General features: G+C 49.0%; 1 protein-coding gene across 1 annotated transcript in view; it reads left to right on the top strand.

Annotated features, from left to right (window-relative positions):
* Positions 1-380: 380 nt before the first annotated feature.
* DOP1B (DOP1 leucine zipper like protein B) overlaps positions 381-9,949 on the top strand; it is a 96,958-nt gene continuing 87,389 nt past the window's right edge. The window contains exon 1 of the mRNA XM_074325595.1: positions 381-599. The gene's annotated coding sequence lies outside the window, so the exon portion shown is untranslated. The remainder of the gene's footprint in view (positions 600-9,949) is intronic.

Raw genomic sequence — 9,949 nt, 5'->3', positions numbered from 1 at the left:
CCGCAGTCTGCGCACAGGAACCGCCCCCTCAGGCTGAGGACCCGCCTCCCGGCCCCCGCCACACGCAGAGGTACCGCCTCCTGGTCCGCCCCCGGGCCCAGGGCCCGCCTCCCGGCCCCGCCCCAAGCGTCGAGTATACGCCCTTGGTCCTGCCCCACGCACCGAGGACCCGCCCTTCGCCCCTGACATCGCGTACCGAGGGCCCTCCTCCCAGCCCTGCCACTCTTGCCGAGGACCTCTTCCCCTTGCCCCGCCCCCACGCGCCGAGGGCCCGCACGTCGGCCCCGCCCACCGAGAGCCTGCCTTTGGCCTCGCCCTACGCACTGAGGACCCGCCCTGTCCCCGCCCCCTGCGCCGAGGGCCCGCCTATCGCACCCGCCCTCTCCCTGGAGCAGGGGCGGCAAGGGCTCGGGCGCGCCGCTTTTTCCGCGGTCCCGGCTCGTGGCCGAGCCGCAGCAGCTGTCGGCTCTGCCTGCCGCCGCCCAGCGGGTTCCTAGGTACGCGGGCGCGTCCCCGAGAAAGGCCGCCGCTGCCGCGGGTAAGTCGGGCCCGCGCCCTCGGCCTGCGAGCAGTGCTGGAGGAGCCGGAGGAGCCGGGACGTCTTCCGCGGGCCGGCGAGCGTCGAAGCGGCGCGTGCGACCTCCGTGGGCTGCGCAGGGTTCCGGCGGCGCCGTGGGGGGCGGTCCCCAAGTGTAGGTGGCTCCTCCGAGTGCAACCCAGCCCGCACTGCTGCAGTGCGGGGGCTGTTGCAGCGAGGCCGCGCGTGGACGTGAACTCCAGCCGAGACCCCCTAGGGGCAGCCCGGGAGGCTGGGCAGGGTCTCCTCCCAGGTTCCCTGGCTCCCGCTAGTGAGGGAAGTGCGGCCACGCCTTTGCTGGCCCGTCGTGGCCTCTAGTCCAGCAGATGGAGGTCAGGTGGGTTATGGCCCATCCGTCCCTCACCTCGGCCGGCTGACGGAGTAGAAGCTGTGCCTTTGTTTGTGCGGTCCTGGTCGGGGAGGAGGGCTAGAGACCCAAATCTTCATAAAATGAGGGCTTTCCTGATAAGGGAAGAACTCAGAGACTCCCAGATTGTCCCCAGGAGAAGGGATCCGGGCCGCATTGCGCGCGCCCTGCCGCCTGGCCTCTGCGTCTTGCAGGATTGCCGGATGCTGCTGGCGTAGATGGCCCTTTAGCAGCTAGTGGTGCACCTGCTTATGGAGACTACCCGCAGGTGTTTCCCTAACCTGGGACAGCTGCCCTACACTTGGGAAAACCTTTGTAGGATATCTTTCGTAAGGAGATGGAGGCCCTCCCCTTCCCCCAAAGCCTCCTCCCATTAGCGTCTTTAAATTTCCCACAATTTAATTATCAGTCTGAAAGATCAAATTCAAGATAATGTGTCCTAGAGTTGACTAAACCAGTTAACCAATGGCAGAGAGTGTTTTCTGTGCTGTAGACTAAGGGTCATTATCTATTGACAAGTGTTCTTGCTCGTGAGAGGGTGGCTGGTATTTTTCACTGTCGTCCTTCCAGCTTTGTTTTCCTGAACATAGAATTACGGTGTAGATATAGTTGAATAGCCTTTTTCTCAACGGTATTTAGGTCCAAACAAGATAAATTTTAAAATTTGTCCAGTCAGTTATTCAAAGATTAATTGTTCTTCACATACTGCTTAGGATTTTTATGGCTTTCTTTTTTGGTCTATTTTTTTTTTTTTTTTTTTTACCATTTTACTGCTGATTGGTAACTCCTGGAAGAATAAAGGATGAAATAAATAGTGAAATCTGGCCAGAAATTCTGTTATGTTTGGACGAAGAAAAAGCGGTCAGACCTAGGAAGACCAAAACCAGTCACATGCAGGTTTGACCTTGGGCTCTGTAGATGGGACCATTGTATTTTCCCATCCTGCCCAGAAAGAGGATGACACAGTAATCCCCAAGCTCTCAGATGACCACGGTGACCCGTAGGTAGAAGATACCTGGGCTCGAAGAGGCTGCGCCCGGCCCTGTTGCTCTCTGGCCACGGCTCCTGGCTGGGATACCTGATTGTGGAGCCCAGATGCCCTGTGGGACTTGGGAGGTGCCCAGCTCCTACTCTGCAGATCTCCACTCCTCAGGTCACAGACACCGGGGAACTCTAACCAACCTCATTTCTCCATTTACCACTTCAAGGAACGAGGCGGGGGAGGGAGGGAGTGGAGAATGCTAGCAGCCTGGCCACAGAGCCGTGCCTGGGCAGCAGTCCAGAAAGCAGCTATCTGCTCTCACAGATGGCTGTCAGGCACAGGGGACAGAGGTGGTGGTGACAGATAGTGAGTGGCCAGGATGCGGCCGGCTGCCTGGCAAGGTATGTTTGCAGCATGTGAACGTCATGGCTGCGTGCTGGCAGGGATGGACAAACGTAATCAAAGAGCAGATAAATGCTTGAGCGTTCTTTGGTTTTAAAGCTCTAATGCAGGAATTCTCAAGCTGAAGAGAACACTCACTGTCTTCCAGGAAGGTGGCTTCCTTTTTTAGGGGAAAGGGAGAAGCGCTGGAATGGGATTTAGGCATATTCAAGTTTTAGATGTTTTAGTACTTGACTCTCCTGGAATTTTTGTTTTATTATGTTTTTGTTGAGGTAAAATTCACCTAACATGAAATTTACCGTTGACCCATTCTGGTGCACAGTTCAGTGGCTTTCAGTACATTCCCAGTGTTGTGAATCGCCACTGTCTAGTTCCAGACCATTTTTACCACCCTAGAAGGAAACCCTTCCCATCCCTCCCCCTCCCCAGCCCCTGGCATCCACTGATATACCTTCTGTGTCTGTGGACATTTCATATAAATGGAGTCATACAATATGTGGCCTTTAGTGTCTGGTTTCTTTCATGTAGCATGTTTTCAGAGTTCATCCATGTGGTAGCATGTATAAGCACTTCATTCCTTCTGATGGCCAAATAATATTCCACTGTGTGGATAGACCACATTTCGTTGATCCACGCATCAATTGATGACTTTTGGATTTCCACCTTTTGGCTGTTGTGAATAGTACTGCTGTGGACATTTGTGTACAAGTTTTTGCTTGACTACCTATCTTTGCTTCTTTTGGGTGTATACCAGGAGTGGAATTGAAATGCAGGTTATTGAGTACAGTTATGATCCTGTAAGGAGCTTTTAAAACATAGACCATTCATTCATTCAATAACTATTTGAGCACCTACAACATGCCATAGTGTTCCAGGTGTCAGGGTACAGCAGATGACACAACAAGGCCCCACCCACATTCTGGTGGGCTTCAGGGGGAAGCTGGATGATAAGCAAAATATATGGGGTCTTAGATAGTGATGAATGTTGTGGGAACAGTAAAGAAGGGAAGGGACACCAAGTATTGGGACATTGTGACATTCAATGGTGTTGTCAAGGACGGCCTTGCTGAGAAGGTGCCCTTTGCTGCAGTACAGAGGCTCTGGTGTGTCTGAGGCCAGTGCGGTGGCCACGAAGCAAGCGAGGGGTGGGGAGAGAGTAGGAGACGAGGCCACAGAGGCGAGGGGTGGGGAGCGTGTCAGACCTTGTAGGTCTTTCAAACGAGTGTGACAGTGGCCACTGAGTTAGCTAGGAGCCCTGGGGGAGCTGAGCAGAGGAGCTGCTCTGGCTTCCCTTCTGGCATGCCAGAGGCATTTCCAGCTGCTCTGCTGGGCGTCAGGCAAGGCGGCAACGGAGACCATGCACGAGCTGTTGCTATAATGTAGGTGCATGAGTGGGGAAGGGTTTGGATTTTGAATGTACTTCGAAGGTATAGCTAACAGGATTTGCTCGTGGATTAGATGTGGGATATAAGAAAAAGAGGAGTCAAGTACGACTCAGATTTTCAGCTTAAGAAGACGCAGGGATGCAATGGGGAGACTGGTGTGGAGCCGGCTCAGGGAGAGCAGGGGTCACTTTGGGACAGGTTCGTGTGACGCTTCTGTTAGGTGTGCGTAGGCAGCTGAATATCAGTCAATTGGATAAAAGTTTAAAAAGACAACTTTTGTTACAGCTGGTACCCAATTCCATGTAACCCCATTACTGTGCTCTCTTTGCTGGAACTTCCCATTCTGCTGTGATGAGGCAGTGAGTGAGAACAGCCCCCTGGAAAAATTTGCAAGATACGAGTGGGTGACACTGTCCCTGCCTCAGCCCTGCCTATGACAGGTGGCATTGGTAGAGAGCAGACTGTGCGCTAAGGCCCTGACATGCATTGCTGTAGCATCCTTACAGCCTATCTTGAGCCTGGTCTCAGATTTAGCAACTTGTGCGAGATGATAACCGGCAGGTGGTGGTGGTGGTGGTGGTGGGGCGTCTCACACACACCCCTGTCTGCCTGGCTCCAGAGCCCTGCTCTTAAGCTTTCTTCATACCAGTATCAGCGTGGCTCACGTAAGGGGACCGGGCACACCTCTTTGCTGTCGGGCACCGTCTTCATTGTCTGAATCAGGTAGGTGCAGTTATTAGCCCCATTTTACTGGTGAAGGTTAACCAACTTACCCGATATCATGTGGCTGTGATTTTTGTGGGTTGAATTGTCTCCTCCAAAAAAGATATGTTGATGTCCTAACCCCCACCCCCAGCACCTCAGAACATGACCTTATTTGGAGTTGGGTCTTCACCGAGCTAATCCAGTTAAAATGAAGTCATTTAGGGTGGGCCTTGCCCCAGTAGGACTGGTCCCTTCCAGAAGGGAAATGTGGGCACAGACATAGACATGCAGATGGGGAGGATGATGTGTGAAGATGGTGGCAGAGGTCGGGATGCAGTTTTAAACCAAGGAGCGCCAAAGATGGCCCAAGCAAACCGCCGGAAGCTAGAAGAGCAGCCTGCAGCTGATTCTGCCTCACAGCCTCAGGAGGAACCAACCCTGCTGGCACCTCCATCTCGGACTGCTGGCCTCGGGCTGTGAGAATCCATTGCTGTTTAAGCTGCCCAATATGTGGTGCCTGGTCACGGGAGCCCTAGCTAACTGATACAGTGGAAGAGCCAAGATGTACTGGACACTAGGTGCTGGGGACACAGCATTGAACGCAAAGTTCCTGCTCTCAAGGAATGCAGGGCTTTGGTGGCAGGAGACAGGCAACAAGTAAACATATGCTGTTGGGTCCTGCATGCTCGGAGGACAACTAAAGCAGGGATGTGGGGTAGGGAGGGACGAGGCTAGGGTGCTGGTTGAGACAGAGATGGCTCTCTGATAATGTGACATTTGAAATTTGAGCTGAGGCCCAGATGCAGTGAGCAAGCTGGCAGGGAGGCCATCTGGGCCACCGGCATGTGTCCAAGGTACAGTAGGGGGAGGGTGTGGCTGCAGAGGGAGGAGACGTAGCCAGCGCAGATCCTGTGGTTTTGTTCTGTGAAGGCGGGGAGGCCCTGTAGCCTCCAGGAAGGCTTGGGGCGAGGTGATGGCTGCCTTACCTGTTAGGAGAACCCCTCTGGCTGATGGGTGGAGAGTGAGTCCGAGTGGCAGGTGGCAGTGGGCAACTTTAGCACCCAGATCAGGGTTTGGGAAGGTGCTGGAGGGAGCAAGCCTCTATCAGCGTTAGTGATCACGTCTGTATTCAGAGGTACCTGGTAGGAGTACCTGATGTAAATACAGAATTTTCTTGAGACTTTAGTGATGGTTAGATTTCTTGGACTCATGCATGTACACAAGAATTCAGTGAGTAAATTAGTGATGAATTAGTTTAAAAACACAAAAAAAACCCTTTATAATGGAAATAGAAGCAATATCGTATACAAAGGTTAGGTCAAGATGTTTTCTATTTAAAGTAGGTGATTGCAGGTTATAAAACAAAACCATAGAACAGAAGACTCATCCAGCTCAAGTCTTGACAAATGAGAAAACTAAGCCCCGAAAGGTCTTGGTTTGTCAAACTATATACAACTTTTAATTGTATCATTTTAAAAACTTGCTAAACTTTCAGTATCATTTTTAGAATTTTTCTGTATTAGAGAAAAGTTTATCTTTTACAGTTTTTGACAAACCAACATGAATAGGGTAATATTTGCTTAATTGTTTATCTGAGACTTCAAGCCATCATCTTTCACTGATTATTTTTAGGTAAGTTTTTATCAACAGTGTATGTTGAGCCCTTATGAACCCAACCACTGTACCAAGCCTGGATTCAATTTTGATTGTGGAAGTGAAGGATAGTAGAAATTAATCAATTCTACATTTAAAAACCTTGTCACTAACGCTTCTTTTTAAAAAAATGGTCCCAAATGAACTCCCGTTTTTTGCTGCTTTTGTTCAATAGCTTGTTTCACAAAATGGCCAGAAAGCCAGTGACATGAATAGCAAGGGAAATAGGAGGTCTTGGGTGTTGTTACATGTTTCAGCTTCTAAAACGTTATTGCTTAATTACAGACACTTCCCTTTTAAAGCAGACCCTCCTTATTGTGGTATTTCAGACGAGTGCTATGCTATTGGTAGAACGTGGGGTGGAGCTGGGACACCAGCTGGAGGTGAACTGTTCTGGCCCTTTACAGATCAGCTCCAAGATCTCTTCCACCTGAAAACTCGATGAACCTGAACTGGATCCTGATTTTTTTTTTTTTTTTAACTGTTTTTTAATTTATTTTCTTAAGTGTGTTTTTCCAGGACCCATCAGCTCCAGGTCAAGTAGTTGTTTCAATCTAGTTGTGGAGGACGCAGCTCACAGTGGCCCATGTGGGGATTGAACTGGCAACCCTGGTGTTAAGAGCATCGCCCTCTAATCAACTGAGCTAACCGGCCGCCCCTGAATCCTGATTTTTACCCGAGCCCTAATCAGCTACATTTCTCTGTTGAATATAGTAGTATTCGATCAGATAAAGCACCTTTAGTTGGGAATCTGTTTTAGTTTGCTCAGGCTGCCCTAACAAAATACCACAGACCGGGTGGCTTACCAGAAATTGACTTTCTCATAATTCTGGAGGCTGGAAATCCCAGATGAAGGTTTGACAGATTTGGTTTCTTCTGAGGAGTCTCTCCTTGGCTTGTAGGTGGTGCCTTTTCATTGTGTCCTCACAAGGTCTTTCTTCTGTGTGTGTCTGTCTTGTAAGGATACCAGTCATACTGGATTAGGGCCCTCCCTAATGACCTCATTTTATCTTCATTGCATCTTTAAAAGTGCTGTCTCCAAATAGTCATGTTCTGAGGTGATGGGGGTTAGGGTTTCAACATAGGAATTTTAGGGGATACAACTTGGCTCATAACAAGGTCTGACAATGAGTGTAGGTTGTCTCATATCAATTTTTATAAAAAGCTCATTTCTCATGGGAGCCCAGATGGTTTTTCGGTACGTGACGTATGGAAGAGTAAAGTGTTATCTGTCTGTCTATATCTATTTTTGTGTGGCACAGAGCATCATGAAGAACTGGAGTTCTCATGTGTAGTGATAGCGTATGTCCCTGGAACTTCCTAGTCACTCAAGGCAGCCTTCCCAATTGTCTTGGTCCGTTCAGGGTGCTGTAACAAAATACTACAGGCTGGTGACTTAACAGAAATTCACTTTCTCACAGTTCTGGAGGCTGGAGGTCCAAGATCAAGGTGTCAGCAGATTCCCACAGGTGAGATCCCGCTTCCTGGTTCGTAGTCTTCTCTCTGTGTCCCCTCTCTGCAGTCTCTTCTGTAAGGGCACTAATCCCATTCATGAGGGCTCCACCCTCATGACTTAGTCACCTCCCAAAAGCCCCACCTCCTAATGCTGCCATCTTGGGGGACACAGATATTCAGACATAGCACAGTGATTTGTGCCCCATTTGACTGCATCTGACAAGCTCTGCACCTGCTTCTTTGTGGAGGCTGTGTTGTGGGGTGTCTTTTGGGGGGCTCATCCCTCCAGTGTGTATCCTTGCGAGGACCCTTTCAGTCCTCCCGGCGTCTTCTTCCTCCTCCCACTGAGAGGCAGTTTCAGTCGCTGCTCCTGACCCCCTCTGGACCAGACTGACAAGTGACGTGGGATAGGCCGTGAGCTCCTGTCAGCCTCCTTACTGAGGAATTGCAGCTCTCAGCCTACATGACGCCTGCTCACATCTTGTCACCTCACTGTGGGGCCCCACCTGTTGGAGTACCTTGGTTTGGGGCAATTATTTTCATCCTTTCCCAGTAACTTTTTGCTGCCGTCTGGGGTGATAACCTTGACAGTAGAAGTTGTCAGATAAGTGGGGTAGTAAAGACCTATTGGGAAGACGTGGGCCTTAGTGCCTTATGAGAAGAGACCAAATTGAAAAGACATTGTCGGCCATTATTACTCATTTCACTTCTGAATAAAGTAGACCCTTTTCTGATTTTTCTTGGTGCCAGAATGTGGAAGGTGCAGCTAATAGAACGTTAGGTAGAACTCCCATTGCTAATTTGGGCATCCTTTGCCAGTGGCCTGTCATCTTTTGGTAGGTGACGTGTTGGGGCTCAGGTGGCATTATTCATCCCTGACCCCAGGTTATCCAGAAGGAGCTGAGAATCAGCAAAGGCATTGCTGGCTCATGGTTGTGAGAGCTGTCTCTCTGTGAGCCGCTCAAACACAGGCCTTTTCGGAAGAGCACTTCCCTTTGCTGAAAGGAGTCTGGTACACTTTCAGTAATTTATAGCTAGGATAGTCCATTTATTTTGGGTGTGGGCAAAGGATATTTTTGCCGTTCTTCCTTTCAGATCTGTTGGAGGGATGGAAATAGTCCAGATTTGGACAAATGAATTATTTCTCCAGTAATCTAATGACAAAAGCTTGTCCAGCAGCGTTGTGTTTATGGATAAGGGAAGGGGCTTTGTGGTCCACTTACTTTTATAAGTTTTGCCAAGAGGATTATGAAGCTAGAAACTTCATCTCAGGCTATGGTAAGGAATATGCTATGGACTGAATTGTGTCTGCCTCCTAAATTCCTATGTTGAAACCCTAACCTCCAGTGTGACTGTATCTGAACTAGAGTCTTCAGGAGGTAATGAACGTTAAATGAGGTCATAAGGATGGGGCCTTAATCTGATAGGACTGTGGCCTTATAAGAAGGGGAGTGAGGAGGGGGGAGAGAGAGAGAGAGAGAGAGAACTCACTCGTTCTTCCATGTGAGGACACAGCAAGAGCATGGTCGTCTACAGACCAGGAGGAGAATCTGAATCAGCTGGCGCCTTGATCTTGGACTTTGAGTCTCCAGAACTGTGAGACATTAATGTCTATTGTTTAAGCTGCTCAGTCAGTGGTACTTTGTTACTGCAGCCCAAGCAGACTAATAATAATCAGTTAAATTTGGCTGTTTTTCAAAAAGGACAACTGATTGAACATGAGTACCAATAATCAAGCTTGTATTTGAGCCAAATGTAGACATTCCTGTTTATCTTTTTAAAATGTTTTTTTTGGAGGGGTGGCCAGTTAGCTCAGTTGGTTAGAGCGTGGTGCTAATAACACCAAGGTTGCCGGTTTGATCCCCACATGGGCCACTGTGAGCTGCACCCTCCTTAAAAAAAACAAACAACATTAAAATGGTCTTGTTTTTTTCACAGCTCTATTGACATATAGTAAACTCTATGCATGTTTAAGGATATAAGGATATCAGATTAAGGATATAATTTGATGAGTTTTGACATGTATAGCCTGCGAAACCATCACCATGTGAAGATAGAAGACATGTATCCGTCACCCCGGATTTCCTATGCCCTTGTGTGGTCTCTCCTCGCTCCCTCCCCTCTGCCCCCGTCCCTAGGCGACCCTGATCTGCTTTCTGTCACTGTAGATGAGTTTGCATTTCCTAGAGTTGTGTGCAAACAGAATCATACAGTATGTAATCCTTTTTTTCTCTTATCGGGCTTCTGTCAGCACAACTGTTTTGAGAGTTGTGTGTATCGATAGTTCATTCCTTTTTGTTGAGTAGGAGTCTGTGGACATATGCCATTTGTTTATCCATTTCTCTTTTAATGGACAATTGGATTGCTTCCAGTAGGTATAGATTTAATTCTTAAAGAAATGGCCAGACTGTTTTCCAAAGTGG

This window comes from Rhinolophus sinicus, linkage group LG01 (assembly GCF_036562045.2).
Source record: "Rhinolophus sinicus isolate RSC01 linkage group LG01, ASM3656204v1, whole genome shotgun sequence".
NCBI lineage: Eukaryota > Metazoa > Chordata > Mammalia > Chiroptera > Rhinolophidae > Rhinolophus > Rhinolophus sinicus.
This window is presented reverse-complemented; position numbering and strand designations above follow the sequence as displayed.